General features: G+C 43.8%; 1 long non-coding RNA gene across 1 annotated transcript; it reads right to left on the bottom strand.

Annotated features, from left to right (window-relative positions):
* Positions 1-2,228: 2,228 nt before the first annotated feature.
* Positions 2,229-14,566, bottom strand: LOC115480706. The gene is made up of 3 exons (XR_003943857.1): positions 14,556-14,566; positions 2,664-2,670; positions 2,229-2,314 (listed from the first exon to the last, which is right to left on the bottom strand). It is a non-coding gene; the product is annotated as an uncharacterized LOC115480706 (long non-coding RNA).
* Positions 14,567-15,900: the final 1,334 nt, after the last annotated feature.

The following is a 15,900-nucleotide window of genomic DNA, read 5'->3' on the forward strand; positions in this document are numbered from 1 at the left end:
TAGTGTCCATTACGAGCTTTGGTTTTGCTGTGTTGCAGAGTGTAGGTATTATGTTGGGTCGGTGGGGTATGCCTTTTTGAACAGGTTGGTTTTCAATGATTTCCTGAAGTTTAGGTGGTTGTAGGTCGTTTTCACAGCTTTTGGCAATGCGTTCCATAGTTGTGTGCTTATATAGGAGAAGCTGGATGCATAGTTTGCTTTGTACTTAAGTCCTTTGCAGTTTGGGTAGTGGAGGTTTAGGTATGTTCGAGATGATCTGGTTATGTTTCTGATTGGTAGATCTATGAGGTCTGTCATGTATCTTGGGACTTGAGCTTGCATCACCTTCCCATTCTCACTCCAGATCTGTTCACGTCATGCTTGCCAAGCCTGCTGAATAACCTGTGTATGTCCTATTTTCTGGTCTTAGCTTTTTCTAATGTAACTACACAAATCCCAGAACGCTAGAGGCAATGAAAAATACTCACAACTGGCCTAAGCTGTCTCCTGATAAACTGGAGAAGGTAAAGTGCAGGGGCGTAGCCAGACCTTGCAGTGGGAAGGCACCAGAACCTGAGGTAGGGGGGCACATTTTGGTCTGCCACCCCGCCACCTAGGCCCGCCTCCACCCTGACGCTTCCCACCCACTGCCGCAGCAAATACCTTGGCTGGTGGGGATCCCCAACCCCCGCCAGCTGAAGCGTTGTCCAGCGCCGGTCTCTGGCTCCGCCGCATTGCCTGCCCTGCTCTGTGCCCCTCAAGTCTTGCACGCTCCTTTTAGTTAAATTGAGCATGCTCAGTTTCACTAAAAGGACCGTGTCTGATGTGAGGGAAAGACAGAGCAGGGCAGGCAACGCGGCAGCGCCAGAGACCAGCACTGGACAACACCGGATGGTGGGGGTTGGGGACCCCCGCCAGCAAAACCAGGGGCCCACAGGAGATTGAGGAGGCAGGCCCCTGTGGCCCCACATAGCTACGCCACTGGTAGAGTGTATCCTCTCTACAGATGTAAAGAGCACTTGAAGCATATATAATTAGCTGCACTATACAAAGACAATATTCAAGATAAATGTGCTGGTTTATTCCAGGACATTTAGGTACCACAAATTGGTGGTAGATTTTCTAAGGGTGTGTAACACATGCCACTGCTTTCCAGAGTCCGCACAGTCCAGCTTTATGATTTTTCTGCCAACAGTGTGGACCTAGTCAGAAAAAGAAGGAATGGGGGCAATTCATGGTTAGTACAGTGGGCTAAGAACCTGGGGAACTGGGTTTAATTCCCACTGCAGCTCCTTGTGACCCTGGGCAAATCACTTAACCCTTCATTGCCCCAGGTACAAAGCTCAGATTATGAGCCCACTAGGGACAGAGAAAGTACCTGCTTATAATATAGCTAAACCATTTTGACTGTACCACAGAAATGTGGAATATCAAGTCCATGACCCTTTGCCCTTCATTCCATCCTATTTACAGCAGAGACACCAGGATGATGTGATCCCAAGAAAGCAGGAAATACTTTGATATGAGAAAAATCTATCAAAAAAGTTATAAATACAACTCAGTCTGTAGCGAATGGCATGACTGCTGTTAGCACCTGGGTTCTGACCAATAAACTGAAATTCAATGCACAAAAAAACAAGGCCCTGTGGTTCCAAAATCAGGGAGTTGAGGTCCCATTATCATTATCTTTGTCCAATGGTCAAAGCTTTACAGTCAAGTCTGAAACCAGAGTACTAGGGGTCTTGCTTGATTCTTCACTCACCTTCTCTTCCCATATTAACCAGCTATGGAAGAAAACATTATTCAAAATGAGACAGCTACATCTAGTCTTTGCACTACTAGTTCAAATGCTAGTCCTACCTCACTTGAATTACTGTAACGTTCTATATATTGGTATTGTCAACATCAGAAAAAAATTGCAAATCATACAGAATACAGCTGCTAGACTAATATACAAATTGAATAGATATACTAGTGTTTCAACTCATCTTAACAAACTGCACTGGCTTAGCAGAAAGACTCAGGTTCAAAGCTGCTCTTTTAGTTTTTCAAATCTTACAGGGTTTCACCTCTGAACTGCTGACTAAGACCACTTCACTACGTTTGGTCCAGTCTAACAGACTGAAAGAACAACTGATGCTAGCAACACCATTTCAAAAGACAATTCAAAATCAGATTTTCAGCTCTCTATTCCCTGTACTTGAAGTTAAAACATGGAACTATTCCCATCAAAACAGAAAACAGCTACCTTAGCTTAAGGCTATAAACCTTTCTCTACCCAAAGACTGCTTCATGACAATCCATTGTCTTCTACCTCCTAGTGTCATCCATTATCCTTTCCTATAATGTTTTTGGTCTCAGGCATTACACCAATGGTCTCTAATTGTTCTCATACTTCACACTAACATTATCGGCTTTTGTCTCACCTAGAATGTAAACCCTGGAAAGAGGATATTAGCGGTATACAAGAATTGATTTGATTTAGTGTGCACTGTTATTTCAATGTTTTTTACTGCCTTAATCGCGTATTGTCTATGTTCAGGTTATTCTTGTTGAACACGGCCCTGACAGAATGTCTTCAAAAAAGCGACAAATAAACCATAAAAAATAAACTTCGATGACTATAAAAACTGAAATAATATACCCCAACGAAAAACTCAGTCAACAAGATGCCAATTTTACACTATTTCTCTCCTATATCTTCAGCTCAAAGACAGATAGATCAAGTCATTTATGGATAGTGGAAAGAGACAATCTTGCAACATCAGAAAATGGCAAACACAACATAGTTGTTTCCTCTCCTATGGGAAGATATGAAATTTAGGCAATATAAACCCTTCTGGTTATAAAAGAGCTTGGGATGCCAACTATGCTCAAGTTCCGTTTATGAAGCTACCATTAACCAACCTCGGTAGAAAACAGAAAGTTTTGAATGATGATTTCATTTGTGACAAACAAAGAGAACAGCAAAGACGATGTAAAGAAAGTGTCTTTAGATGATGTGTAAACAGTCCAATTTATTGATGAAATAACTCAAAGAGAGTCGACACGTTTGGAACAGGCAACATTTCACTGCCGCTCCTGCACCACATAACTTCTTGAGCTTTGCTCTACACACGAAGTTCCATTCTGGAAATAAACTGTGAGATACTGTTTGCTGAACAAGATTATTGCAAAAGAGTTTAAAGAATCCTGAGGCAGGCCATTGGCCGAAACACAACTGTGTCGAGTCTCTTTGAGTTATTTCATCAATAAATTGAACTGTTTACACATCATCTAAAGACCCTTCCTTTAATCATCCTCGCTGTGCTCTTTGTGGGTTTGAACTTGCGAAGATTTTGTTCTTCTGTGTTCACATCGATTTCATTTGTGAACCACTTCGTTTTAATATGTAGGCGTTATATAAAAACCTGTATAGATAAATATTTAGGATAGCTTCAAGTTGCTTAGTTAGTGTATATGTAAAAGCTGAGATAAACTCTCAGAATGGGACAGAAGCATACTGTCCTCCATCTCCCAAGAATCTCCACTGACATGAAAACTGAAGGTAAAGCACCCCCATCCCCTCCCCTTTTATCTTGCCCTTTAGCAGTCCCAGCTGTGATCTCACAAAAGAAGCTACACAAGTGCCTTGCAAGCTAAGCACAGCTTTGTCTGGATCAGTGTAATTACTCATAACAAGGGTCATTAGTGCTAATAGCCTATTTAAAATACATGCTGGAGCATTTAGTGTGGCAATTGTGCAGAGACTGTTCTTGATGATGCCAATGGCTCTGGCGCCCTCCTCCCCATCTTCTCTGCAGGCGCATGGCATGCCAAAGCAGATCCATGAGTTTTCTAAACAGCAGTGAGCACTGAAAACATAACAGAGAGGTTCAGATTCTAAACACCTCTTCTAATGCATATTACAAAGCCAACAATATCCTTGGGCATTCCAGGGTGGTTTCTGCTACTGACCAAACCACTGCCAAGCAGCTACATAACCATGGACTCTTGAACTTGGGCCCTATGCAAATATTTGCTATTGGGATTTAAGTGTAATAAACTGTAGCCATACCAGGCCAAACACACCCTGAAGACCTTTGCCTTTATGATGGACCTTTAACTTTGACTTGAGCATGTAAGCTTCTGTGATGTCTTCATCTCCAGTACTTCTTGTCTTGACCTAGTAGAGTATAATAAATCTTTATACTCAACCAAAATTTCTGATAAGTCATACTTGTTAAAAAAAACAATTATTTTTACAATAATGTTATTGAAGCTATCTTGTATTCTGTCCTTTTTTATGTTACTATTTTTTTGTTCTCTGCAAAGCAAGAATAAACCTAACCCTAAGCTCAATAAATGACAGTCTTTTGGAGCCACATCTGACTTTGAAATCATGGCAGCAAGTGAGAATTGAAAAGCTTTTTTTTTTTTTTTTAATTTGAATTGTCTTAGTTCAATTTAGTTTATTAATCTTGATATACAGCCTTTGCTTGTTTAAAAACATAAATTTTACTGGCACATATCTTTAAGCAAAGATAACCCGTGAAACATAATGCATGTTGCAGAGATGCTGATAATGATGGATTGATTTCATAATTACATAGAGATCAGTAATTATCCTGCTGGGAATAGCATTTTAAGGATAAAAGAGCTAAGAACCAGAAAATATGGATTTGACCATTACCATTGACAGGACATATTGATTGCATCTCATTTTGACAATATGGAACCTTTTCATAAATGTTAAAAACAATGTGTTGTTAACATTTATTGAAACTTATCCCTGTATTTAAATCCATTGATATTGTAATTGTGGACTGTGAGGGCAACTTTAAAAGCCATTTACCTGGGTAAACAACAATTTACCTAACTAAATTGGCTTGTCTAAAAACTGCCCTCAGTCAGTCCAGCTGAAAGTATGCACAGGAGATGTGTTTAGGTCAGGGGAAGCAATTGGCAACTATACATGACATTTTCAATAGTATATACATTATTTTGCCCCCTCAGCCACCCACACAAAAGAAAAGGTTTGAAATAAGGTACTTGCCTTTAACATGTGTACTTTACATTAAATTTCAAAGAAAAACTCAATACATTTCTGAAAATTAACATACAGTATGCACATGCAAATCCTAACTATGCAGGCTCTTTGAACATTGCCCCCCCCCCCCCCCCCCCTCTGATTTCAGCAAAGTCTTTGACATGGTTCCTCATAGGAGGCTCTTGAATAAACTTGACAGGCTGAAGTTATGACCCAAAGTAGTGAACTAGATTAGAAACTGGTTGACAGATGCCAGAGAGTGGTGGTCAATGGAATTCACTCGAAAGAAGGAAAGGTGAGTGCCTCAAGGATTGATGCTGGAGCCGATTCTGTTCAATATATTTGTGATCCGAAGGGTTAAAAGGTATGATTTTCCTTTTTGCAGACGATACCAAGATTTTTAATAGAGTGGACACCCAGGAGAGACAGGAAAACATGAAAAATGATCTGCAAATGATAGAATTGTTCAATGTTTGGCAGTTAAAATTTAATGCAAAGAACTGCAGAGTGATGTACTTGGGGAGTAAAAATCCAAGGGAGTCGTACGTCCTAGAAGGTGAGAGGCTGATATGCACAGACAGAGAGAAGGACCTTGGGGTGATGGTGTTCAAGGATCTTAAAATAACAAAGCAGTGTGACAAGGTGGTGGTCGTAGTAAAAAGAAGGATGCTAGGCTGCATTGAGAGAGGCATAACTAGAAGGAGAAAGGAGGTGTTGATGCCCCTGTACAAGTCATTGGTGAGGCCCCACCTGAAGTATTGTGTTCAGTTTTGGAGGCTGTATCTTGCTAAGGATGTAAAAAGACTAAAAGCGGTCCAGAGAAACATGACAAAAATGGTATGGAGTTTGCGCCAAAAGACATCTGAGAAGAGACCGGAAAACCTGAATATGAATACCCTAGAGGAAAGAAGGGAGAGGGAAGATATGATACAGATGTTTAAATACTAGAAAGGTATTAATATAGAAACAAATCTTTTCCAGAGAAGGGGAAATTGTGTAAAACTAGAGGACATGAAATTGTGTAAAACTAGAGGACATGAATAGGGGTTGTGGAGCAGTAGACCTTTGACAGCAACTTCAGTGACTGGAAAGTAAGGACTGTGCTGGGCAGACTTTTACAGTCTGTGTCCCACAAATGACAAGACAGATAGGCTGGAGTGGGCTTCGATAGCATCTCCAGTAGTTGAAACATAAGGACAGGGCTGGGCAGATTTCTATGGTCTATGTCCCAGAAATGCCAAAGAAAGACCATGACCAAGTATTTTATATAGTTTATGGAACCAGTGATCTTTAGTCGACAATACAACAGAAGATCCGAAAAGACCCTCGCAGTCACGAAGACACTCCACACTCAGCGAAGGTGACAAAAGAATGGAGATCTTTATTCATTCCAGCAGAGTGTAATGCTGATGACCTGACACAGTCGTGTTTTGGCAGAAAGATTGCCTGCGTCAGAGGTCTGATCACATGAGCAGCTTGGTGACTTCACACAATGTTGAAATTAAACTTTGCAGCAATGAATAACCTTTCAGTATAGAAGTAACAATGAGCAAGCACACTCCGATACAAACCATCAGCATTATACTGTGTCTGCTGGTATAAACAAAGATCACTGGTTCCATAAAGTGTTTCCATTTCCTCACTGTGTCTGGTGTACTTGATCTTCTTCATGAGGTTATGGTCCTTCTCTGCTGCTTGCAAGTATCTTATATCACATTCATTGTTGATTTAATCATGAAATGATAATGAGTTGAGCAGACTGGATGGACTGTTCAGGTCTTTATCTGTCATCATTTACTATCAGGGGCATTTTCGAAAGAGAAGGACGCCCGTCTTCCGACACAAATTGGGAGATGGGCGTCCTTCTCTCAGGGTCGCCCAAAATCGGCATAATCGAAAGCCGATTTTGGGCATCCTCAACTGCAGTCCGTCGTGGGGATGACCAAAGTTCACGGGGGCGTGTCGGAGGCGTAGCGAAGTCGGGACTGGGGCATGCTTAAGAGATGAGCGTCCTCAGCCGATAATGGAAAAAAGAAGGGCGTCCCTGATGAGCATTTGGTCGACTTTACTTGGTCCATTTATTTTCAAGCCTCAAAAAGGTGCCCAAACTGACCAGATGACACCAGAGGGAATCGGGGATGACCTCCCCTTACTCCTCCAGTGGAACTTAGGGTGCATGCAGAGGTTACTCTGTTGTAATGAAACTTAGTATAAAGTGCATCCACCACTAAGGCCTGAAGCTCACTGACTCTACGAGCTGAAGAAACAGCCACCAAGAAATGACTTTCCAGGTCAAGTACTTCAGATGGCATGAATTCAGTGGCTCAAAAGGAGCTTTCATCAGCTGGGTGAGAATGACGTTGAGATCCCGTGACACTGGTGGAGGTTTGACAGGGGGCTCTGACAAAAGCAAACCTTGCATGATGCGAACTACAAGCCGTCCAGAGATGGACTTACCTTCTACACATTGATGATAAGCACTAATTACACTAAGGTGAAACCTTACGGAGTTGGTCTTGATACCAGATTCTGATGTGTAGAAGGTATTCAAGCAGGGTCTGTGTAGGGCAAGTAAAGGGATCTAGGGTCTTGCTCTCACACCAGACGCAAACCTTCTCCATTTAAAAGATTAACACCTCTTAGTGGAATCTTTCCTGGAAGCCAGCAAGACCCGGGAGACACCCTCCGAGAGACTCAAGGAAGCAAATTCTAGGCTCTCAACATCCAAGCTGTAAGAGCCAGATACTGGAGTTTGGAATGTAGAAGTGACCCCTTGTTCTGAGTGAGGTGGGTCAGAAAAACACTCCAATCTCCAAGGCTCTTCAGAGGATAATTCCAGAAGAGGGAACCATATCTGCCGTGGCCCATACAGCACAATCACAATCATAGTTTTACGGTCTTGCTTAAGTTTCAACAAAGTTTTTCCCACTAGAGGTATTGGATGATATGCATACAGAAGACCTGGCCCTCCATTAAGGAGGAAGGCATCTGAAGTTAGTCGCGAGCCTAAAGCCTAGAACAGAACTGAAGGACATTGTGGTTGATCTGAGTGGCAAAAATATCAACCAAGGGGGTGCCCCACGCTCAGAAGATCTTGCAGATGTGGTTGCATTATCCTGCTCAGTCTGTCAGCCAGGGTATTGTTTTTGCCTGCCAGATAAGTGGCTCGAAAACATGCCATTTTGGCGAGCCCAATGCCACATCTGGACGGCCTCCTGACACAGAGGGCGTGATCCAGTTGGTGTAATACATTGCAACCTGACTGTCTGTTTGAATGAGAACAATTTGATGAGATAGTCGATCACTAAAAGCTTTTAGAGCGTTCCATGTCATTTGAAGCTTCAGGAAATTGATTTGAGGATTTGTTTCCTGGGAGGATAAAACTCCTTGAGTGTGAAGCCCATCTATTTGAGCTCCCCATCCCAGGAGAGATGCATCTGCCGTCAGCACTTTTTGTGGCTGAGGAATTTGAAATGGAAGTCTCAGAGTCAAACTGGATTGAATGGTCCACCAGTGAAGAGAGCATACAAGCTCTGAGGACACTTGGATGATATCTTCTAGACTCCCCGTGGCTTGATACCACTGATAAGCTAGGACCCATTGAGCTTATCTCATGTGAAGACATGTCATGGGTGTAATGGACACTGTGGAAGCCATGTGGCCCAACAATCTCAACATCTGCCGATCTGTGACCTGCTGAGAGGCATGACCCTTGGATGTGAGTGAAACAAGATTGTCCACAGATTGTCCACTCTCGTCTCCAGGATGTAGGCTCGAGGAGCAGGGCTCCTATGAACTACAATTGCTGGACAGGGTGGAGATGGGACTTGGGGTAGTTTAAGATGAACCCAAGTAGTTCGAGCACCTGAATAGTTATCCGCATAGACTCCTGAACACCCTCCTCCAAGCTGCTCTTCACCAGTCAATCGTCAAGATATGGGAACACATGGAGTCTCAGTCAGCGTGGCGATGCTGCAACTACCGCTAGATATTTGGTGAAGACCCTGGGAGCTGACACGAGGCCAAAAGGCAACACGCAGTACTGAAAGTGATGTGTTCCCAGCCGAAATCAAAGATACTTCCAATGCACTGGAAGTATCGGGATGTGAGTATATGCATCCTTTAAGTCCAGAGAGCATAGCCAATCGTTTTCCTGAATCACTGGGAGAAGGGTGCCCAGGGAAACCATCCTGAACTTTTCTCAGACTAGGAATTTGTTCAGGGCCCTTAGGTCTAGGATGGGATACATCCCCCCTATTTTCTTCTGCACAAGGAAGTATCTGGAATAGAATGCCTGCCCTTCTTCCCCTGATGGAACGGATTCGACCGCTTGGGCCTTCAGAACAGCGGAGAGTTCCTCTGCAAGTACCTGCCTGTGCTGAGAGCTGAATGAATGAGCTCTCGGTGGGCAATTTGGAGGTTTGAGATGCCAACTGAGGGCGTATCCAAGATGGACTATTTGAAGGACCCACCAGTCGGAGGTTATAAGAGGCCACCTTTAGTGAACAAATTTTAGCCTCCCCCCGAACAGCAAGTCATCCAGGACAGACACTTTTACTTCGGCTATACTCTGCTATACTCTGCTGCAGCCAGTCAAAAGCTCATCCCTTGCTTTGCCTGGGGAGCAGCAGGGGCCTTAAGCACACGCTGTTGATGTAAACAAGCACGCTGGGGTTGAGCCTGAGTAGGCTGGTGAGCCAAAGAGTTGTACCTATGCCTAGGATAGTAATAAGAACTCCTCCTTGGCTTCACCAAAGTCTTTCTAGCTGAGGATATTGATGCAGAAGGCACCCAGCGGGAAAGAGAAAAGATGGTATCAGTATGTTTTTTGATTTGGTTAGCGACCTCTTCAACCTTCTCTCCAAAAAGATTATCCCCCCGGCATGAGGCATCAGACAACCTTTGCTGAACAGAATGTTCCAAGTCAGAAACACGCAGCCATGAGAGTCTGCTCATTGCTATACTTTGAGCAGAGATCCTGGATGCCACATCAAAACTGTCGTAAGTGCCCCTGGCCAAGAACTTCCAACACACCTTCTGCTGCTTAACCAACTGGAGAAAAAGCTCAGCCTTCCCCAGAGGGCACATCTCAACCAAGTCTGACAGCTGGTGCACCAAGTTTCACAAGTAGATGCTCATCAAGAGCTGGTAAGATTGTATATGGGAAATGAGCATTGAAGCCTGGTACATCTTCCTCCCAAAAGAATCCAGGGTTCTAGCTTCTCTGCCTGGGGGTGCAGAGGCATAGTCCCTGGAACTCCTGGCTCTTTTGAGAGCATATTCCACCACCATGGAATTGTGAGGCAACTGAGTCCTATTAAAACCAGGCGCAATGTGGAGCCGATACTGGGTATCAATCTTCTTGGGCATGACAGGGACCCAAAGAGGGGACTCCCAGTTCCTGAAGAGGACTTCCTTAAGTACCTCATGGAGAGGTTCAGTCACAGCCTCCTTAGGAGATGTGTAGTCCAGGACCTTGAGCATCTAAGCCCTGGGTTCATCGTCCACTTCCAAAGGAAATGGAATGGCATCAGCCATTTCCTTTAGAAAAGATGGAAATGAAAGGCTCTCCGGAGACTTTCTCCTTTCAGGTGGAGGTGAGGTTCAGAGGAAATCCCATATGACTCATCCGAGGAAAAGTACCTGGGATCCTCCTCTGAATCCCATGAGTGCTCCTCTTCGGTGTCAGACAGTACCTCCCAATGGGAGTGTCAAGATGGAACCTGCCTTGGTGCCTTCAGAACGACGTTGAGAAGTCAACTCCCACCTCAATTCCGGCAAAGCTTCTTCCACCAACATCAAGGGAGTGCCACCTTGGGTGGCAATCGACACCAGGGCCGCATGAGGTGCCAGCTTCGGATGCCACATCACAGGCTGAGGGCCAAGTGGGGCCACAACGGGAGGCAGGGTAAGCACAAGCACCCCCATTGCAGATGCACACTGTTGCATAAGGTCATCCAGCAGCTCAGGGAGCAAGGCCCAGATGCACTCATCGAGGGCCGACACTAGAAAAATCTGGGGTGCCGGTTGAGGCGCAGGTTGCAGAACCGATGGGGTCAATGCAGGAGTTGGATCTTGGCTGCTAGGAGACAGGCACATTGGTACCTTCTGTATGGAGGGAGAGCGGTCCTCCCGGTGCTGACGCTTCTCAGGTGCAGAATTCTTCAACGCCCTGGAGCTTCCGACACTATGCGTCGAAGGTGATCGATGACGATGCTTCTTGGCCTTCACCCGAAGCGTGTCACCAAGGCTCCTTGGTGCCGAGGACAACATCGTATCCATACGTCACCTCGGGGCAGAGGCCCTGCACAACAGGAGGCGTTGAGGCAGGTGGAGACCCACTCAATGCTTCACTGATCCCAGTGTCTAAGGGTCTAGTAGCAGCAATGCTTAACGACAGTCCCGATGCCGGTGTGATACTTGACATTGATGCCGATGCTGAGAAACTGGACTTGGCTCCAAAAATCTACTCTCACTGAGCCTCTTAAAATCTGGGTCCTCTTCTTCATACGAAGACAGAGAACACAGTTAGCAGGGCTATGGTCAGGCCCAAGACACTGCAGACACCAAGAATGGGTTTCTTTCCCAGAGATTGTCCGATTGCACCGGGTACAGCGCTTGAAGCCAGAGACTCTTCGTGGACATGGACGGAAAAACTTTGTTGGCTAAATTAAATGATGCAATGGTGCCTGAAAAAGACAAAAAGGAAAGGGAAAAGTCCCGGTCGAAGTCAAGGCCTGAAAGCGACCTGACGACAACGGAAAAACAAACAAAACTTTAAAACAGGGCAAAAAAAACTAAGGAAATTAAAGGAAGAAAAAGATGGAGGTTCCAGCAACAGGAACACAATTAAAGGACGAAAAATAACCAAAAATAAAATAACCAGAAGGCAAAAAAATAGCTAAGACCAAGCGACATGAGGAGATAAGAAAAACACCTTCTCCTCATGCGGAAAAAGAAGAACTGCGTTCTTGTGGCAGGCGGGAAGGCATGCATGCGCAATGGAGCGCTTCTCATGCTCCACAAAGCTCTCTTTTAGCTATGGCAAATGCCGGACCGTGCAATGCGAATCGGTGTCACCCAGTTGTGAGAATTAGAGCCTGCTTGTCCTCAGAGAACTTAGACTTACATAATAACATATGGAATTTTGTAAGTCTACATGCTTTGAAATTAGCTCCATAGCAAACTATGGAACTTTTTAAGTCTAAGTGCTTTGAAAACGAGCCCCTTGGTCTCTCCCAAAATGGAAATATCTATGTGCTTATCTTAACTTGGATAACCACTGGGGCCAGATCAAACCTTCACTTTGCACTTTCCCATATTTTTCAAAGCAAAATCAAGAGAAAAAAAAAGCATAACACAGCTCCTGCAGTATGCTACCAATTGTCTGACACCATCTTGGGCCTACACCCCAGTAGAATTCATTCTTTGTACAAAAGTGTGGATCCTTTCTTAGCACTTATCCTTAGCACCCAACAGACTTGTAAAGGTTTGGACTTTTCAGAGGTTATATGTCTTGATTTAGGAAATGCAAGTGCTGCCATCTGGTGTGGCACCGCAGAAATGAGCATTAATAGAATGATTCTAAGATGTAGTTATCAATGCATGTAGTTTAGCTGTCAGGGGAGGGAACTGATGAATTGCCCTAAGTCTGTGGAGGACAGTTGATGGACATTGAACTTCTGTAGTGAAGAGTTTGGAGATTTGGATTCTAGTGTGGAACTGGACATAACAATTTCAGCAGTAGCCCATTCTTGTACTTTTGCCAGCAAGTGAAATTGCTTTCAACATAGTAACGTGGTAACATAGTAGATGACGGCAGAGAAAGACCTGCATAGTCCATCCAGTCTGCCCAACAAGATAAACTCATATGTGCTACTTTTTGTGTATACCTGACCTTGATTTGTATCTGCATTTTCAGGGCACAGACCGTAGAAGTCTTGCCCAGCACTAACCCTGCCCCCCACCACCGGCTCTGCCACCCAATCTCCGCTAAGCTTCTGAGGATCCATTCCTTCCGAACAGGATTCCTTTATGTTTTGAATTCCATTATTGTTTTCATCTCCACCACCTCCCGCGGGAAGGCATTCCAAGTATCCACCACTCTCTCCGTGAAAAAATACTTTCTGACATTTTTCTTGAGTCTGCCCCCCTTCAATCTCATTTCATGTCCTCTAGTTCTACCGCCTTCTCATCTCCGGAAAAGGTTCGTTTGCAGATGATCTTGTTTCTGTCGCACATGCCCTTGTTACCAGTCACTTGGAATACTACAACTGCTTGTATGTGGGGTTAGCAAAGAATCAGCTGCAGCAGTTTAAATTAATTGAAACTACTTCCCCGAGGATGTTAACGAGACAGAAGCTATACAAGTATATCTCCCCAACCCTTCATTTGTCACACTATCTACTGTCAAATCAAATTTAAGGCCCTGTGTATGGTCTTTTGAGCAGTACATGCAAAAAAAAAGACAACTTTGGGATGATCTGTTAACCCTTTACATTCCCTCACATTTAATACATTCATCTTGACAGTTCTAGATTGGATACATACAATGTAGATGAAATAGGGCTTTTCCTTTTTGGTTGCCAGGTATGGAATTCCTTACCTTTCTTTGTTCACATATAGAAAGATTATTTGAAATTTAGGATCCACTCCCTCCTAAGTCACCCAGGTCATCTTTTCAAAGCAGCTCAAGTAAGCTGTAGGGCTGATACTGAGTATGACAGCAGGTTTTGAATGCAAGGACTAAATTCCCTCCTGCTCCTGAGCACCCGAGGGAGAAGCAGGAATGAATTCTGGATTTTCTGGTTGTCAGCCCACTACACCAACCACTAGGCTACTCCTTCACTCTAACCAGTGTGTTTTTCTGAGCAAAAAAGGTGCCGGTACTCAAATGTTAGGCCGCCCTTTAGGGGTGCAGCGGTCAGTAATGGACCCACCCCACAATAGCCAAGTCCTACAACCAGTCACAGAACCTATGACAAGGCAGAATTGGTGTGTTGTAGAGCCTGAGCTCTTTCATTAAACCTTGGGGTCCATAGGTCAATTTTTACAGACAATGGAAAAGGTGCCGGTACTCAGTACCCCCTCAAAAAAAGCCCTGACTCTAACCCACTTCAGAATAGGTGAACTAGAGGTGGAGAGAGCAGCCTAGATAAAAAGGCCATGAATGGAGGTCACGGGATTGGGGGGAAGGACAGTGCAAAAAAAGGTGAATGTGGCTGGGGAAGAGGAAAATGAGGAATGTGGATCAAATGTACTTTTGACTGCAGCCCAGTATAGTGCTAATTAGGGAATGGAAAAGATGTTTGCTCCAGTAGGGGAAGCCTAGTGATAGAGGGCTTGACCCAAGCAGAGTTGGGTTTAAGATTTTGGGGCCATAAGCAAGACCAGGCAATAGATCCCAGAGAGAAGAGTAAGGAAGGCTCAATGATACCAAACGCTGGACAGCCAGAAAAGGAGCAGAATAAGGTCATTGTACACAGTGGCACCACTTTTATGACATGCACATAGCCTTAAGGTAAGCAATAACAGATTCCTTTTCAACTTAGGTATTTAGCACTTTCAAAATCTGGCACTCTAAGCAGTTGCCTATGCATAAACGTAGGCCTAGCCCCAAATAATGGCAGAGGTCTCACTCAGCTTAGAATCTCTCAAAACACCCCAAAGACACCTTAACTGGGTGGAGAAGCAACCAATCAATGTGATGTTGCTGCAGCTACACACATCAGAGGAGCAGTAACAACATTATCTCTTAAGTAAAATTTGGGCAGACTGGATGGACAATACAGGTCTTTATCTGCCATCATCTACTATGTTACTATGTTAATTCTCCTCACAATGACAGCTAGCTGCAGAAGCCTAGAACAATAATGATTTTATATTTAAATGTTTTTATTAAAATATAAAAGAGAACAATATGCTTTGCAACTGTTGTGTATAAATTACATATTGAAAACAATAATAACAGCGAGCAGCTATAATAACCCTCCTCACCACCACACTCTACCCTTCCAGCCCCAACAATAGCTGATTTCTACTACCCCAAGGAATCCTAAACCACCCTGTTAAAATGTCCAGGGTTACAAAATACAACCTGTTCTTTATGCCCTAGAGGAGAAAAATATGCCCTATGAAGCACTGTTATGATTTTTAAATCTGTAGATAAATAAGAAGTCATCAACAATCTCAGGATTCAGTCCAGCTCTCCTGTGTTCCAGTCCTTCCTGCAATAGAAGATGTGCTGGTAGCAGGAATGTGCAGGATCCCCCATGCAAATTTTGCTAGTTGTAGCCAGCATGTTTGCTTGTTTTTCCAAAAAAAAAAAAATATATCAAAATATCGTTGTCTGCATCTCTCAAACATAAATAACATTCCAGTTCACTAACAGACTTCAAAGTAGAAATTAACATGCGGACAAAGTTTGTCCCTGTGGGCTCTGTCCCCATCCCCGCCCCTGTGGGATGTCCCCATCCCTGCCCTGTCCCCATGGAATCTGTCCCCGTTCCCACAGTTACTGCGGGTCCCTGTCCCCGTGTCATTCTCTAGCTAATACATCAAAAAATTGGGGCCCTAGAAACATAGAGCTAGTGAACCTCCCTAAGTCTCTCCTGGTATCTCTGGTGGATATAATGAAACAGTTGTTCGTAATCTGCTTAGAATCTCTTTTGAACTTAGCGGAATATAAGAATCGTATAGCATAGCAGAAGTACTGCAAATTTCTAAGGAAATCTGAATAGATTGTAAACTTTGCTGAATAGATTATAAGGGTCAGGGTAATGGATTTGATATACCAATTTTTTGTTGTACAACCAAAGCGGTTTACATATTATATACAAGTCCCTTCTCTATTCCTAGTGGGCTCACAATCTAAGGGGTTGTTTTACTAAGCT

This window comes from Microcaecilia unicolor, chromosome 11 (genome assembly GCF_901765095.1).
Source record: "Microcaecilia unicolor chromosome 11, aMicUni1.1, whole genome shotgun sequence".
NCBI classification, from domain to species: domain Eukaryota; kingdom Metazoa; phylum Chordata; class Amphibia; order Gymnophiona; family Siphonopidae; genus Microcaecilia; species Microcaecilia unicolor.